The sequence below is a fragment of the Ailuropoda melanoleuca genome, chromosome 7 (assembly GCF_002007445.2).
Source record: "Ailuropoda melanoleuca isolate Jingjing chromosome 7, ASM200744v2, whole genome shotgun sequence".
Lineage (NCBI taxonomy): Eukaryota > Metazoa > Chordata > Mammalia > Carnivora > Ursidae > Ailuropoda > Ailuropoda melanoleuca.
In genome coordinates this window covers 1,386,222-1,404,845 of record NC_048224.1, presented here as the reverse complement: position 1 = coordinate 1,404,845, position 18,624 = coordinate 1,386,222, and the positions used below count along the sequence as shown (strand labels likewise).

Sequence of the window (18,624 nt, the reverse complement as noted above, 5' to 3'; positions counted from 1 at the left end):
TATTCGGGCTCCATCCATGAGCACAGCAAGCACGGAACCTCCTTTAGAGCAGCATTGTACGACTTCCGCTGTTGTTTAACCTGACATCTGGGCAGAATCTAGGAAATTAGAACAAGAAGCAAAGTCTGTGAACTCTCTGCAGTCCCATCCTAAATTTGGCTTTGCACAAGGGTGGGAGCAATTGTCAAGTCTCAGTCTGTCATGCACCAGGCTCCCTGGAACTTCCTGGTAATAATGAAACAATGATTTCCTAGGCCTCCTAAGGTGGTTAAGAGTGGGGAGCTAGATGGAACCTGACCAGGTCTGGCAGGTCAGCTATTTTGCTGCCATATGTCTCCTTCACATGAGAATTTATTTGATCTTCATGGTAATCCTGGTAGATAGATAATATGGTGGTTTTCAATTCCATCTTGTAGGTCAGGAAGCCGAGGCCAGGAAAAATTAAGATTTTGCCCTGAACCAGCATAATCATGACAAAACCTGGATCTCCTGGCACTGAAGCCTATGCTTTGCACCCTACACATTACTCCCACTCCCAGTAAGAAATACCCTTTTGGAGAATGAAGGACAGCACTGCATATTGTTCAGAAAATCCAATTTAAATTGATTACGTGTCTGAAGAGCTACATGCCTGCCTGATAATAATGTGCCTTCTCTTCTGTGTTCTCTGAGCAATAATTTATGGGCCTCAGAAAGCTGACTTACACAACCAAGCAACTAAAACTCCTGCAACTAATTTTACACTTGTGCCATGCTTCCTGCATTTCCACTATTGTCTGGTTCTGATTTTCTACATCCCGTTCCAAAACTGGGACTCACTCAAAACCAGGCACCTTCTTTGTAGGTTCCACCCAGCTCTCCACTCTCAGCCACCTTCAGAGACCTAACAAGTCATTGTTCCATTATTGCTGGAAGACCCAGGCACGTAGTCTGACAGACAGAAACTTGACAGATGCCCCCACCCCTCCAAAAGCCAAAATTTAGGACAGGATCCCAGAGACTGTACAGACTTTGCTTCCTGCCCTGGCTTCATAGATTCTGCTCCCAAATATAAGATTAAGCAATGGCAGAAATTCCAGAGTTCTGAAAATATACTGTCAACTGGGATGACAAAAAACAGATGCATGGAGCTCAGTTTCATATGGTGTCTGGTAGTGAAGTTGAAAATTTTAACAAGGGATGAGAGTGGGGAGTAGGAGCAGGAGAGATAGAGGTAAAGGCCATGAACTAGCTGCCTTGAAATCCTGTTTTGGAAGCAGTAGTTAGAGAAATCATGGTGATATCATATTCCTTTGTCCCTGTTAAAAACAGTGAAATTTTAAAGTCTAAGGAAAAGGGTATACAGACATTATTTTTCATTGGCACCAGGCAGACTGCACTGTTGTGCTCATAATGGGCTTGGGATTGAGAAAAACCTGAATTTTTATCTTGTTATAGCTATTCTAAACAGATATGGGGGAATCTGAGTTAAAATGCTAAGGTTTTCTGTCTAATAGAGAATAACGAAAGAAATGTGATATTTATTTTTAACTACAAATTCACCTAGGGCTTATCCATCTGAAAGTATGATAACAGTTACTGTGACAATGACCACTCAAGTCACACAGACTTCACTTGTTGCTACAGGACCAGAGTCCTCTATGCAAGAAGCCCTTATTCTCCCGTCTATCTCTAGGAGTCCAGGGGAAGGTCTTACAGGTGCTCACAAGTCAGGGCACTCCCACCAGGCAGCTGGGTCACCTCTGCCACCACACCAGAGCCCTCAGTGTGCCTTGGCCTGTGGTAACTGAAGGAAAAGATGAGACAGAAAACAGTATCTCTCCTGCTCTTCTGCTTTGTGGTGTTTTTAGTGGAATAAATTTGTCATATTTTACCCACATCCATTTACCTCCATTGAACCAGAAATGAATTCCTGAAATTGGGCCAGAAAGAGATAGATTTGAGTTGGCAGCCTTCAGACTTTACCTGGGACATCCCTTTGCTCTGACAACCACGGCTTGATTACAACAAAGCCAAGCTCAACACACCAGTGCCTTTTTCCCAAGAGGTCCCTCAGTACCTTGAAAAGACAGACTTCTGATAAACCACCTCACACTCACCAGACATTCATTCATTCCACAAATCCTTCCTGAGTACCTACTATGCACCAAAGATAACTGAAATTCAGCTTTCTAAAGCACTGGTTCTCTTTAGACCCTATAAATCCTAGGCATAGTCCCTCCTTCCAAAATGTAAGAGCCTGCCAGCACTCACGGGTAACCAAAGGGATGTATTTCCAGCTCTATCACCATCTGAATGCATGTAATAATTAATCATTCCACATTCAAAGATCTCTTTTCTAAAGAAGTAACACAGGCATAGCTATACTTAGAAAGCTGCTATAGGCTTTTGGGGAAGAAAAACAATCTTGCCAACAAAAGACTCATCCATATCAATATAAAAGAGAATAGGCACGATTATTAAAAAGTAGGCATTATCAGATTTACACACATGTAAACTAGGATAAAAGTGACTATAAAGTATAGATAGAGTCGCACACAAATTTATACAGTGATGGGAAAGGGAAAAAAAATAACAATTTCTCCTCTCTCATTGAGAGATAAATGGACGCACCTTGTCATTTTTTCCTGTGCACCTTGGGAGGGAGTAATTTCAGAGGTATGTATTTACAGTTCCAAAGGTCAGAAGGCCTGTGATTTTGCATTGTAAAATAGAAAGGTCAGGCCTCTTATTGAGCTGATCATGTTTTCAAGGAGACACCCTAAGAAAGGGAGAATGAAAAGAGAGTCACCTGTCTCCTCAAAGAAAATTTCATCATTTTACCCTTACGAGGCCTGAGGTCCAGATTGTAAAAAGGACCTATACTACCAAGTTGGAAATCACTGGGTTTATATAAGCAGTAGCGTGCTTCTGTGCTGGGTATTTTACACAGATTATTTCTAAAACATCATGTCTACAGATTTTAAATTTCCAAAGAAGAGCACATTTGCACTCAACACCCATTTCATGTACAGGGTACTCCCTGACATCAAACAAAACGGACGCCTCAGTGGAAAATGATAGTTGGAGAAGGAAATGGGGTTATGGGGCCAAACAGGCCGAGAAAGACAAGAAATAACCAAAAAAGATTGCTTAGAAAAAAATACCCAATACAAATTTTGCCGATTTCATAAGCTTATCCAGAATTAACACGTCTGTTGACAGATGGTAGCTACACTTGTGAGCATAGCATTGCACACCGAGTTGTCAAATCACTATATACCTGAAACTAATGTAACATTGTGGGTCACCTATACTTCAATTTAAAATTTTTTTAAGAATCAACCCTCCATTCAGTATGTGTGTGAACTCACATGCTCAAGCATATGCCGCAGGCATAACTCTCAAATGAATAAATATTTATACTGCTTAACATTTAATGGCAACATGATTTATTGAGGTAGTACTTAATGATTTGGTTTTTCATTTTGTTCTTTTTCTGTTATGCAACAATGAGAAGGAATGAGAGTTATATGTAATTTGGTCTCAAATTTCCTCTGGTCACCTCTTTCCTCACTTTGGTACATTTATAGGGCCCACAGCAGAATTAGCTTGAAAACAACTTCCCTTTCAGGCCTTAGTAGAGCCTGAGAGGATCTCTGAGTCAGCGCCACTGTGTACAGTCCCTGGTCTGGTGTGGGGTATGGCAGCTCCTTAACTCCACAGCCCAGACGCTGCCTTTTGAGGGAGGAGCCGGCCCCTGTAGAAGCCAAATTTCCCATCATGCATCCAGAATTAGCACTGGAGCCAGAAGCAAAGCTAAGTGCACAACATCTACCAAACTACAACAGGGGAGGGAATTCAGTTTTGTTTTGATTGTTGTTTTTAGCTAACACTGGAAATAACACTTCAATGGATCTCAACCTTCATTTTGACTCTTCCATTACAATTTCACTTAACAGGTCGTGACTCCATAGGAGAGAATAGGCACCTAAGCCCAAATGCCCCACAAACTGAACCATCGCAGCAACTTCTGACTTGTGTTTTCTTTGCTTTCCCAAGACAAGCCCTTCAGCTCCAACTGCAAGAATTATCAGCTAAAGGCAAGCAGTGCTGGCTGATGAGGGTGGCTCTGCGGGGCCACCTCTCACCTCAGATGACACTGGCTGAGCAGTCACCCAAAGGGGAAGCCAAAGGAAGGGTTTCTGTATCAAAAACATGGGGTGAAATATTTTTAACAACAAAGTTTTCCAGCATTGTATTCTTTTTGGCAAATAAATTCTAATATCTAGCAAAGCATTCCCTTCACTTTCTGTTAGCATAATTCCTTTCTAGAAATCAGAGCAGAAGCATTTGCAGCAGGCAGGCTACACTAGGGTCGTTTCTAAACATTAACTTTTGCCTACTGAGGCATACTGTATGTGGGAGTTTGAAATAGAGGACATATTCTCCAACTAATGAAAATTGTGCAAGCCCAAACTCAACCCTAAAAATAATTTCCTAAACAAATCAACTAAATCAGCCAATGATCATTTTCATTTTTCTAACATTTAGTATTCTGTTCAAAGAGGACATGATGATCTGTGATTATATCTGGGTGTTGGGATTATGGAAGACAACTTTTTTTCATACTTTTCTATAATTTACTCAAAACAAAATGGTGCATGCGTTTTTGTAGGAAGTTTTTTTTTTTTTAATTTTGGATGTTGGGGGGCATTTTATTTATTTTTATTTTTAGTGTGGCTAGCTTTCCCAAAGCTCACTGTCTTGAGCTCTCTTTCAGGCTGAGAGAGGTCTCAAGAGTCACCTGAGCCAGCCAGATTTTCAACGCAACCAGTTATGGGGCACACATTAGCTTTATTGCCTTGTCTGGCTGTAATTTAAGAAAGACCTCAAATCTGTTGAATCAGATACCCAGGGGCAACTCAGAAAGGAAGAGGATCACCAGGTTTATTGCATTCCCTGGAAAGAGGGCAGAATGACTGAGCGCAGCCAGGATACACCAAGGGCGACACTTTTATATGGGGATCGGCAATTTAATTTGTCTTTGTATTTTATGAATTGCGGGCAGAGATGTATTTGCAGGAAAATACATGGGCATTTTTGAAAGCAATTAATTAAGCATGCAATTTATATGAAAACAATTTACTGCAGGACATTATCAGAGCATCCAAAATGCACATGCAATTTCCTTGCCTTCTAATTTGTGGGCATAATTTATTTTGATTGTGCAATTAGGAAAGTAGACCTTTATTAATTTCGGAGCAAGTCTAAAGAAGCAAGACAAATTTAGCAGTGAAAGAGTCTGCCTTAGTGGAAAAGAGGAAAGTGTGGCCTTGGGCTCTTGCCTTGTAGATAACTCTCTGAATCCAAAGCCATGGAATTATATCTATTTCTGCTCCTGATTTTCTTCAACATGTCATTTAACCACACTGAGCTTCAGCTTTTTCTTTTATAAAATGGAGCTGAAAAAAAACCCTCCTCCTGGATTGGCATTTAATGACAGGTTTGGAGGGCCTGTCACGGTTCACTTTGTCTGTTGGTAGTGGCAGGCTGCCCCATGCCTGGCCTCACTATGCGGCCTCACTGCTCCCCAGGCCTCCCCTTCAAGGTAAATGCAATTTTACTGCACGCAGCAAGTTCACTGCAGTGCCCTCAACAACTGACTCTAGGCCCACAGCTGTCAAGAATGAAGAAGGCAGACAATGGACTGAAACAGATTTTTGTTTATGATAAGCAAACTGCCAATGTGGAGATGGAGCCCGTGATCCGATTAACCGTGTCCTATAACACAACAATAAATTAGTCCAAATCACCAAAATTCCACTAGCTATTTTCAAGTGATACAACCCTCAAAGGAGTAGGTACTTTTTTAAAGTTGGGGAAAACTATCAAATCATCAACAGAAAAGTCTGTCAGAGGTCTGCCAGTGGCATGACCTCACACCCACTGACCACAGTAAAGGGGAAAAGGATGAAAGAAATCAACGTGTGCTAGATACCATACTAGACTCCCTTCCTGTGTTATGCCACACCAGGGCCATAACAGCACCATAAAGTATGCATATTTAGGGGTGTCTGGGTGCTCAGTTGGTTAAGTGTCTGACTCTTGATTTCAGCTCAGGTCATGATCTCAAGATCATGAGAACAAGCCCTGCCTCAGGCTCCATGCTGGGTGCAAAGTCTGCTTAAGATTTTCTCTCTCTCTCCCTCTGCCCCTCCACCCCCACCCCATTCCTCCCTTGACTCTTTCTCTCCCTCTCTTAAAAAAAAAGTATGTTTATTACCATTTTGCAGAAGGGACTAAGAAAGGTTATGTGGGCCTCAGAAAGGTCAGGTAGAATCCAGTTCCATGCTCCTTCATTAGACCCCTCAAGGTGTGGGTTCCTCCAGGAATGCAGAGTGGTAGGGCAGTATGGTTCTTTCCCTCTTGTGAGCCTTCCCTTTGGCAGCTGAGCCTTAAAAAGGCAACTTAGCCACTTTCTGAATTCCAAGTGGCACTTAGCCTGTGTGTGTTGAAAATCACCACTTTCACTGTTCAGTGTGAGTCTATGAACTTTCCTTGGTATTTGATACACCACCATCTTCAATATCAATAGCACTTGATTGTTTCCCAAGCACAGTCACAATCATTATTCATATATGTAACCCAGACTTTACCAGTGTAGGCTCAAAACCAAAAATTACACTTTTCTTTCATATACAAATTACAGCGCCACTGAATCTCCATATACCTAGATTAGCAGAAAATCTGAGTTTTCTACACTCATACAAAGAAGCTCCCTCCTGTGAATGGTCAGAATTACCAAATATGCTTACCCAGTCCTTAGATTCAGTCTGGATTCTTTTGCTGTAGGAGTGAAGGCGATGGTCTAATCAAACCAAAGAAATGCCTTGTTCACTGCCAATGTTGACACTATACAGAACCAGGAAGGCACTACCAGGAAACAAAAGCTTTGTTCTTTGAACTGGCACTAGAAAAACTTGGGAATTAGAAGCAATGCCCATTTGCTTCCACTGTCACTGTTGTTACTGGAATACTATGTCATCACCCAAATCAGAGAGGTTCTCAAAGCTGATGGCCCCAGTGCCATCCACTGCAGTGTCTCCCTAGACCCCACTACCAGGTTCAACCATGGATGCCCCCACCCAAACTCAACTGGGAGTTTCAATTATTATATTCCTAGTTCTCTCATATCATCTTTTCCCCAGTGCAGACTGTATCCTGGAGCAGAGTTTCCAACATGAGCCAGGAACTGTACCCAGGAGTTCACTTACCAACAGCCACAGTCCTCACGCTGATTTGGCACTGTGCATTCACATTTCTCCTTCCCGTAGGGCAGTTTCTTCTCAGAGTTCCTGCCAACATTTCTGGAGCTCTAACCTAGGAAGGCTCTGCCCCAGTCCATCAGAACTTCAAAGTCTCCTTGGACACCTTGTAAATTGATGGAGACACACAAATAGAGTGGGGTTTTGCCAGATATCTAAATACCTTAAAGGAGTCACCTGGCAGCCCATTCCAGAACTAAGTGAGTCTGCACAAGAGTAAACAAATTTTCACTGCTTACAACTCTGAAATGACAGTTATATAAAAGTCAGTAAATAGAGTAACAGTCCTGTATGTCTGGACACTTTATAAACAAGCTTTCTCCCTCTATCTAGGATTGTTTAGAGCACACATTCATGGGGATATGAGAGATACACATGTACGATTCTCTTGAGGTGGTGTGGTGTAGTACGAACGGTGATTATCCTGATGACAGAAATGATACCACGCAGGAGTCCGTCACTTCCTACCATGACACAGTACTGGATGCGCGGTTATGGTATCTTATCTAATCATCACAATAACCTTACAAGGTAGATACTACCAGCAACCACAGGTGAGAAAACCTGAGCTCAAGAAAGTTAAGTGGCAAACTTATAAATAGCAGGGCTAGGATCTGAACCCCACATGGGTCAGACCCAGAAGTCTGTTTTCTTAACCATTCGTAAATTTTGTGTTAGAAACAAAAATTTAGATAAAACCTCTGGAGCACTCTTAGATCTAATAATTATTAGATGAATGACCTTTGGCAAAATATACCTTCATTGATGATCAACTTCCTTACATGAAAACGGAAATAATAATGACCATTTTCCAGAGTTTTGTGAGGGGAAAAAAGTGCAATAATGTGAAAAGACTTTCGTAAATCATAAAACATGTAAAACTGAGTTATATTTTCAATTTCTGTCTCGGTAATTTGGGTGGCAACATGATGAAAATAGACCCCGGAAATCTTGAAGACAGTGGCCATTACTGTGATTACAAGGATTGCCTTCTTGCCCTGACAGCTTGGTGAGATAGGAGTAAGATACTTCTAACATACCCGAGATAGTGGACATCTCTCTGTGGCTGCCAAAGTCTTGATAATTCTCCACATTATGAATCCTACCTTCTCAACATAGAATTTAAAAAAAAAATCTAATCCTAGTATCCTTTGCTCTCAGAGAACAGACTTGTGGTTTAGGTCCCACCACACAGACCCACCCATAGGAGACTGATTCGGAGGAGATGCATCACAGGACACGTGGTACCCTGGTCAGTTTTTCTCATTTTCTCTATTCTTTATGGGCACCCTGAAAAATAAGTAATATTACCACCATTCCACAGCTGAGAAATCTGAAGTTCAGAGGTTAAGTGAATTGTGTAAAAACATGCAGCCAGTTAGCACAGAAGCCAAGCTTCATAAAAAGCCTCTCTGCTTCCAAAGCCCACCATCTCCCCGCCATAACACTTTGAAATAGACTGTGGACTTGGACCCAAAAATTTCCAGGCTCCTGAGGATCAACCTTCCCACAAAAAGGGATCACCCACTTTAAAAGATTTATCCACTGATGTCTAATGACCTCTAAAAAAATGGCTCTTGATACATTTTGGAGTCCACATAAGCTATTTTTCATGAACAAGTTTATTTAATCTGAAAGAATAAAGATTGATTTTCCTATTACTCATTCTAGTGGTTTTATGTATTTAAATTGCAAACCATCTTCAGAGGCAGTTCTAAGTAATGAAATGTAAATGGTATCTATTCAAAGACCAAAGCAGTCAGATTTCAAAGAATTGTCATTGTATTTGTTAAACAATATCATATTTGAAGTTTCCTGATTTTTTTATTTTATTTTAAGGAAAGTGACCCTAAAAAAACACAAGTGCTTTTGTTACCATCTATGGCCCAGGCAAAAACGAAAATGCAGGCGTATTACGTAAGGGAGTCACTAAGTGGGAAGCCTTACTAGAGGTCCAGGAAGGCAACTGGCTTTCTCTCAGCGGCAGTGTCTCCAGGATGGGTGAAGGTTCCCAAGCCAGGTGTCTTCATTTTTATTTCCTTCACTTTGCAAGAAGAAAATAATACAACAAGAAAACTTTGCCCAGGTCAAATAAGAGGTCTTGGGGAAATAAAACCAACCATTCCACAGGCTCAATTATTTTGACAGGAGTCCTCAAAGTAGGTCAGCCATTTCTTACAGTCTGAGAATCTGGAAATGCAGGAATGCTAGTGTGAAAAAGAGAGACACAAGTATGTTGCAATAATATGCGGCATTTCCTTGATTCTGAGATATCATTGCTTATCAGATGCCTCTTGGGGTTATTAACAGCTTCTCAGAGACACAAACAAAAGAAACATTTCAAATGAACATGTTGCTTTTAAGATGGACCACAATTTTCTGAAGTTAAAACATTAAGGAAAAAAAAAAACTTCTCTTATATTCAAGCCAAACGACTTTTACTGAGAAAGGCTAAAACATTGATAGTCTGTCGTTTCTGTTTATTCTTTTTTTATTAATTAAGACTCTTTGGGTTACAAGTAACTAATTCAAGCATTAAACCAAAGGAGGATTTTATTATAAGGATATATAGAGGTGTCTCATTAAATCCAAAGGCAAAAACATAGCTAGATCTTAATGAGACAGAAGCTAGCAACTGGAAAATTGCAGAATCTGAGGAAGTACCTTCTCTGCATTTCTTGTGTCTGCCCTTTTCTGTGGAGCTGCTTTATTCTTGCCTTTCTCTGAAGACGGGCTTTTTTCTTTCTCATCCATGTGTCAGTATTGGACCACCACTAAAGTTTACTTCTCTAGGTTCAAATACCCCCATTCCCAGGAAAGAGATTTGTTGTCTAACTTGAGTCAAATGTCCCCTATATCTCAGAGGGGAGGGGAGTAGGAGAGGTTGGACCACATATAAAGATATGGTTCTAGGGACCCACCACGCAAATGCAGTGAGGCAGAGAAATGTAATCTCAGGAAGGAGAGAGCAGCTCACAGTCTGGGCTGTCTGTCCCACAAACTAAATTCAAAGCTGCTTTCTCTGCCTAGCCTCTCACACAACCCAGAGGCAGAGCTTGAGACACAAGCAAATGACTGTATGTTTAGATGACTTCCTGAGGATGGGCCATTGCTCACAGTGGCAGTAAGTTTCAGACATCAAACGTGGCTGTCATTGCATTCTTCTAAGAACATACCCTTTGAATGAATGGTGGCGTTTGTAAGAGAAGCATCCATACAGTTTTGCTATTTCAATTACTTATAAACCAAGACACAAAAGCTTTTGCTTTATTAGTAAAAGATTCTGAGATTTTGCCAGTGAAGATTAGAGTACTCCTCGTGTAATGAGAATATGAAGTCACAGCCCCCAAACGCAGGGGTCAGCACTTTGCCCCAGAACCAGCATCACGACTGCCCTTACGATTCGTCACCTGGGTCTGACACCCAGACTTTCCGTTCAGGCTTTCCGCTTTTGTGATCTTCCCTAAAGGACCAAAGAAAAACACACTAAAACTCTGATAGACATAGAGCCTAAGAAGATTGGCTATTTTCAACAGTCAGGGTAAAAACTGCCTAATTTTAATGTCTGGCATATTTTTGACACGTAATTTGTTTTCTTTTATTATTTGGGGAAGATTGTGTTTTCTGATTTGCTTGAATGATTATTGTTATTATCCTGGAAACTCTTTCCTTTCTTTTTTTCCCCCTTTGTTTAGGTTTTTAAAAATATCTGTAGGGATACTAATGATGCTAGAATCAAGGTAGGAAGAAATCAGTAAGTATTCATTCATCTTGAAAGAATCCTTCTCACTGATCAGGCCCCACAGGCATGGTTCTCCCCAAAACCTGGTTAGAAGGGAGCAGCTGTTGCCTTAGGCTGCCCAGAGGTTCTCACTGGCTCCAGCTTTCCCTTTTGCTCCAGAAAATCCCCTCAACAGCGGAACTTTGCCACTTTACACCCTGCCTCAGAAAAGGAACTTGGCTTCCTTGAATCCCATGAAGCCTTAATTCCTGTGACAGGGAAAGCTAGAAATCCCTGGAGTTGATATTTGCCCTTTGAATAGAGGTTCTTCATAGAAATTGGTGGTTACATTGACAACTGCTTTCAGGGAAGAAAAAGCAGACAAGATCGAGAGAACTTGTCACATGAAATGACTACAATAACCAAAATGAGAGCAAGGAAAACATGGAGTAGAATGAAGAGTGGAGGTGTGACAATGAGACTACATATATATATATACAGCACATTTGGTCCTGTAAAAAAGAGCTAAATCTTGACTTGTCTAATCCCTCAAAGGCAATTTGTTTCCCTTGTGTTTTGTTCCTTTAGGGTTGAAGGTATTGTGCTCAATAGGTACGCTTGCTCAACTATAACCATGATCTGAGAAGTGGCCTCAAAGAGTGGCATTGTCTTAATGAATTTTCTAAAATCCACTACTTAGAGCTGGGTTTACATTGACTGAACTCTAAATCTAATATCTGAAACCAGAATACCAATTTATTTGTTGATTTAGAGTGAAATGCCAAAAGTCTCATACACTCAGCCCACTGGTCGAGGTATTCTTTTCCTATAGATACACTAACTACCCAGGGAACAAAATAGTAGTAACAAGGTAACTTGGTGAACATAGACTCAAAACAAGGAGAGTTAGTTTTATGAGTTGGATGCCTCACAGCATCAGGTTGAAATGACATGTTTTTATCTCTATAATAGGAAGATCATGAGACCAGATATATCAAATCACTGGGCAGATTCTCTCTCTCCCTTTCTCCCAACCTCTTCTCCTCTCCCTCCCCCTCACCTGTGTGCATATGCACTCTCTCTCTCTCTCCCTCTATCTCTTTCAAAATAGTTTTAGTAATCTTCACACCTTGATATAGACTCTCTTTTGATATGTTAATAGTTTCAGTAAGTTTTCTGTCTGGTCTTATAGACAAAGGAGACACTCTCTTTCTTATAGGAAAATTCATTACCTGTTTCTCTTAAATGTTTAACTCTCAGACAGCAATCTTATTTCTCTTATTTCTAGATTCTTGGAGGATGCCTTATACATACAGGAACTTCAAATGCTATCTGTTTGTGCTATTTGGGGCATTTAAGACCCTTGGTGTCATCTTTCAGGCTCCCTATGCTTGATGTTTTGCAGCCAAGAGTCAGAGAAAATTAAGATCACCAGCCTGTCCCAGCCTTTGATGCAAGGTGATCTGATGATCTCACATGCTTCTTTGTGAGTCCCTCACTTTTCCTGAAGTTCACAAGGGGGATGACCCTTTGGGATGACAAACATGGGATAGTCAAATGGGCTTCTATATAAAAGACATCTGGAATAGCAGAGACAAAAATAAATTTTTTCATGGAAATGAAATGGATGAGAGTGGATACCAATGATTGGAAAGGGAAAGATTTGGGGCTTAAGAAGATCAAAAGGGAACAAAAGGATAAAAGAGAGGTAGTCCCAATGGTCTCAACATTCATGCATTCAGTTTTCAAACAACTCAACGTGTGTGTGTTTGTGTGTGTGTGTGTGTGTGTGTGTGTATGTATGTGTGTGTGTATTAATCCTAATATATTTCTGTGCCAAACTTGGATGTTCAAATCTCAGGTGATGAATAACTTCTCCAAGTCACCTCTCAGCTAACGGTTCCATTTTAGAAGCCTTATAATATTTTTGTACGCAACACTATTAATGCAATTGTTCAAAAATTTGTGGGGGTGCCTGGGTGGTTCAGTCCTTAAGCATCTGCCTTCAGCTCAGGGCATGATCCTGGCATTATGGGATTGAGCCCCGCATCAGGCTCCTGCCCTGGGAGCCTGCTTCTCCCTCTCCTATTCCCCCTGCTTGTGTTCCCTCTCTTACTGGCTGTTTCTGTCGAATGAATAAATAAAATCTTTTAAAAAAATTTGTGGGGATACCTGGGTAGCTCAGTTGGTTAAGCATATGCCTTCGGCTCAGGTCATGATCTCGGGGTCCTGGGCTTGAGCCCCACGTCAGGCTCTCTGCTCAGCAAGGAGTCTGCTTCTTCTTCCTCTGTGCTCAGTCTCTCTCTCTCTCTCTCTCAAATAAATGAATAAAATCTTTTTTTAAAAAAAATTGTGTATCTTTCCATATTGCTTTATATGTAAGGACAAACAAAAAATTAAATAGCTGACACTAGCGGTAAAAGCTATAGGTCTCGTAAACTTAATTCAGTTGAGACAAAGGGGAAACTCATCAGGCATGTCAATGGCAGAAGATCATTTACCTGAATTGCATTCTTGCTGGACATGAGCCAGCTGATTGTTAAGTTGCAAAGGAAAATAACAAAAAAGAAAGAACATGTAAATAAATAATGCTGGAAATGTAATATTGAAGATCATATTAAAAAGGAAAGATGTAATTAGGAAGTTTGAAAGTATTTTTTGCTTAATGACTATGATTCCATTATAAAGTGTGTCTGCCATTTAAGTTCCATATATTTCACTTTCTTACATGTTTTCAGGCATACATTAAATTTAAAAGATATTTTTCAGTGATCTCTGGAAAAGAAAAAACAAATTAGCAAAATACCCAGAGGCCTTGAGACTTCATTTTTATTAGCAAGGAAAGGGCTAAAGTGTGGGTGAGCCATGTCAAACTTTCTGTTACATTCTGCTGGCAGAGCCCTGCCTAAGATGAGGAAAGTGAAGGAAAATTTCTGTGAGGGAAGGTATTTCCCCTTTAGCAGCGGTGAGTTGATTGTATTAATAAAGGTTATACACAGACTTTGCTATCACAGCAGCCAGATTGCACTGTCTCTCTGGAGACGTGCTCATACCAGGAAGCACACAAGTCAAACAGGGAGCCTCTTCTTAAGAGCTAGTCTCCTAGTCCTGTCTCACTGATTAATGAGTACTTTGGCATCAGAATCTGAAAGTTGAAAGATAATAAGAGACAGTAGAACTGCTAGAACCAGCATCACCATCTGTCTGAAGACTACTTTTACACTTCCCTTACATTATGTACTCAAATCCCAAAATTATCACATCTCAAACTCTGTTCGTTTAAGTAAAAGCATAGTATTCTCATGAATAGCAGCAGTCATGATCAAAGACAATTGTAGGGAATTAAGGTACAGAGAAGTCAGGCCAAATAGAATTCAGGTGTCCCCAGACCTCATATTACCTTTTGCCTTAGTCTGTGTGTCTCTTGAAAAGATAAAGAGTTCTGTTATGTTTTCATAGGTAACACAACCCATGTTATCACCACCTAATGTTTGAAGAACATATTATAACACCAAGTATTGGGAGATGTGGAGAAATGGGAGCTCCTATATACAGTTAGTGGGGATATAAATTAGTAGAAACACAGGAGTGCAATTTGACAGTATTCATCCAAGGAATATCCTTAAACAGTAAAAATGAATGGACTACAGCTATATCTATCACCATGCTTATATCTCAGTTAATGTTGAGTGAAGAAAACTGCATAAAGTTACACATAATATAACATCAACTATCCAAAATTTAAGATATTGGAACAACAGCCTACATTTCAACAGATACATCCATGTGCAATAAAGGTAGACAACTAAGGAAGAGAAGGATATAAGCTGACTTCAAGATGGTGGTTTTCTTGGTGGAAGGAAGGAGAGAAATGAGACTGGAAAGGGGCAAAAAGGAGTTTGAACTGATTGTGTGATGTTTTGTTTTTTAAGAAAGAGAAATCTTAGGCAACCGTGGCAAAATGTTAAGGTTTGTTTAAACTGGGTGATGGCAGGTTAAGAACATACTTTTACTTTCTTTCCCTTCTGAAGTCCACAAAAATGACAATAAATGTATTTTTGAGGCATAAATCTAAATGGATAAAAAGAATAGGAAAGAAGACGATAAAAACAAATTTTGGAAGCTGGAAAGCAGGTGGGATATCTGACTTCAAAGAGCTGAGAAAGGGGAATCCTATGCTAACAGTAGAGAAGCAGAAAAACAATTTGATTTTCCCTATAAGCCCCCTAAAAAGTTCAAACACTGGCAACAGAAAGTGCTGGAAGTGCAGGTCAAAGTGGAGCTAAAGTAGGACGATGGGCTGAAAGTCTGTTTTAAAGGCAGGTAGAGCCTCAGATTCCTGTCCCTCTCTGAGGAGCTTAGTGAATGCCCTTCTCACCTCACTTGAGAACTGTAAGTTAATTCCCTGAAAAAGGCAAAACAAAGGGTCCTTCGACTAGGAGACATCCAGCATAGGAGGAATCATATTGGAAATAGGGCTAAGGGAATTTTTATATGTTGAATTTTGAAACCCACACTTCTCTTCCCCCACTGTTCCCAGAACAGTGGTAATAAGTCTATTACTCTCTAGACAATACCTTGAGAGAATTTTGTCTGAAGACTCTACATATCCCAAGACATGGCTGGTTGGTTGATTTTTACAACACTTGGTAAAACTAAAACCTATTCTCAGTTAATGGGACCCACTAAACAAGCCACAGGGCTATAGTCCGCTGACTCTAGCGTACTCAACAGCAACACTGGCAGCCAACTGACGAAGGAGCAACACATTCAAAAATCTGAGGGAAAATCATTTTCAAACCAGAACTTTATACTCAGCCAACTATCAATTAAGCTATCAGGAAAAAAGATATTTTGGGACATGTAGGGTCTCAAAAAATTTTCCTTCTAAGTACCATTTTTCAGGACACTACTGGGGCACGTGTGCCACCAAAAACAGAACATAAGTCAGAAAAGAAAGGAAATGCCATTACAACATCTAGGATCAGCCAAGAGAAAGATGAAGGAAATCCACAGTATGATAATGAAGATAAATGTCAGCAGAGAATACATTCCAATTTAGAATAGGCTCAGGTCTTCAGAAGAAATTTCTTCCAAAGACAGAATTAGTAGAATGCCTAATATAACTAAACACACTGATTTTAAATCAACTTTATTTTGCTTTAAACTAAAACTATATTCTTTCTTGTGGCTGAAGGAAAAAAATATGTACATACAACAGTGGGATACCTTACAATCTCGCTTGAGGCCAAAAGAATATTCACATTAGTAATTTGAGACCCTTATCCACCAGAGGCCCCTAAGCAGGCATTCTAGTTCACTTTGCAGAAGAACTCTCTCAACTACACACCACGTATAGGAAATAACATAATCCATATGAGTGAGAGGTTTTTGGCTTGTCCTTGTACTGGTTAAAACTCGGTGCTATTCATAAATGAAGGACACTTAGCAGAGATCATTCTCACCCTTCACTTATCAAAATCCTCTTTCACACTTCTTAGAGGGAATGAGAAACCTGTGCACCGCATTTATTACAACAGTAATCAGGTCACATCATCTCCTACATCTACCCTCCATTCTTAAAAAAGAATGAGCAGGTTGTTGCGATGTCCCTGAAGATATTATACAGGCTGATGAGGCCGTTAGCCCAAGTCGCATTTTCATACTATCCCCTTAACAGTCAATCTTTCTCATTGAGATATTCTAAAAATAAGCTGTTTTTCTGCTAAACTGACACTCACCTAAACTCCTGATTTCTTCAATAGTTGATTCATGCATTGATATTACTTGGATTCACCACAGTCTCTTCCTGAAAAACTGTGAAACAACCTCCTGATTTCAATAAATATCTCACTTTTTTCTGCCTCCAGCTCCCTCTTCAGGACCCAAAAGGCAACAGAGAATTTCTTAGCTCCTCTTCTCTGCTCACCTGTTTTCATTGTTTTCTCCCTTTCTCTCCTTATTCTGTCCTTTTCAACTTGTCCCTCTCTTTCCTCTCCTTCAAAGTTCTCTTCCCATGAGCTGGCACAATGCTCAGAGTAAAAAGCCACCATTATCTATTCTTCCTGAGCTGTCCCTGCTGTTGTTCTTTGCTAAATTCTGTAAAGCTTGGTAATTTCACTTTCTTTGTCATTCATCTCCCCACCCCTTTCCTCTCTTCCTCTCGTTTGCTATCTACTTAGGCAGCTGTAATTGATCTTATGGCAATTAATCCTCCTCCTCCCTGAGTCTAGCTGGGATTGCTCACTCATGGGCACAGTCTCTTGGCCATCGCAACAAACCAATGAGATATCATCACCCAATTTTAGAGATAAGGAGATTAAATCACAGAGGCCAAATAACATTCCCAAGCTCATAAAGCTAGTAAGTTGCTGAGGCAAGATGCAAACCTAAGCCTATTATCATTCACTAACCTGTTATCATTCACCAGTACCATGCTGCTGTTGCATGAAAGAGAACCATGGTCTCTTTGTGGCTTAGGAGTATCATTTGCAATACTCTTCAGAGGATTTGGTTTAAGATGCATTTAAATTCAAAAGCACCTGTGCTGTTTTAGAATAATAAGCAGGGATTTTCTAGAGGATATTAAACCTATATTGGGGGATATTATGTTACATTTCTAAGAGTAAAAAACATAATTATGATTATAAACACACCCCAAGAAAAGAACCAGATCCTCATCTGTTGATTTTTCAAGCCCACGTAAAGCCTACTAAAGTTCCTGTAAATTACTATACAGGAGTAAACCAATGTTTGTCTTCAAGAAGAGACTCATTTTGGTTGTTTTTATTTTTAAGTAAAAGAGATTAAATCCAGAAAATGAGAATTTCTCACTGATAAAGATGACTTGGAGACACTTACCCAGCAAGGGCAAAGGACAGAATAAATCTAAGGAACTCCACCATAGTATAGCCATAGACAGTGAGGCCAGGAGGCACAGATGAAATGAACAAGGAGTATATCAACATGGCTCCAAATGAGGTCTACTAATATAACACAGAGCACAGGAAAGGCTGTTCATCTTGGCAGGACTGAGTCAGATGAGAAAAGGAAAGCACTTCCCCAATAAACGCAGTCAGGGACCTAAAGGCAGATGAAGGAGACTTGCGGAGAATGGAAGAGAACATGTGAAGATGATAAAATGTTTACTTGCCCAAGAAGTAGACTTAATCAATGACAATTTTACCCAGGATTCAAGGGGAAAACACAACAGAAATTATGGAGAGTCTCTGGCTTGAAAGAAATTCTATATGAAAATCTATAATAAAATCACAGAATTTTTAAATCAGAAAAAGAACTTCAAGAACATCTCATAAACACTTTACTTTTATAATAGTGTACATTCTATATTGTAAAAAAAAAAAAAGCCACTAGATTTGGTATCAGAAGACCTAGAGAAAATAAACATGTTAAACAATTTAATAAACAGTGAATTACTATACAAAAGTGTTTTCATCACCATGGTTATCTTGCACAATCTTCATTTGACCATGAAGAAGAAAGGGTAAGTGTTAGTGTCCCAATTTTGCCAATGATAGAAACAAGGCTTAAAGAGGTTAAGTAAACTGTATTCACCAGCAAGTGATAGAGAAATGA

The 18,624-nt window shown here is 40.0% G+C and overlaps 1 long non-coding RNA gene across 2 annotated transcripts in view; it reads right to left on the bottom strand.

Moving 5' to 3' along the window:
* Positions 1-18,624, bottom strand: part of LOC105240241 — a 139,206-nt gene that overhangs the window by 27,975 nt on the left and 92,607 nt on the right. The window contains exon 5 of one of the 2 annotated variants that reach the window (XR_004626457.1): positions 9,925-10,770. The exons of the other annotated variant lie outside the window; for it this stretch is intronic. This is a non-coding gene — a long non-coding RNA (uncharacterized LOC105240241). Of the gene's footprint in view, positions 1-9,924; positions 10,771-18,624 lie in introns of those variants that run through there. 2 annotated transcript variants of the gene reach the window in all.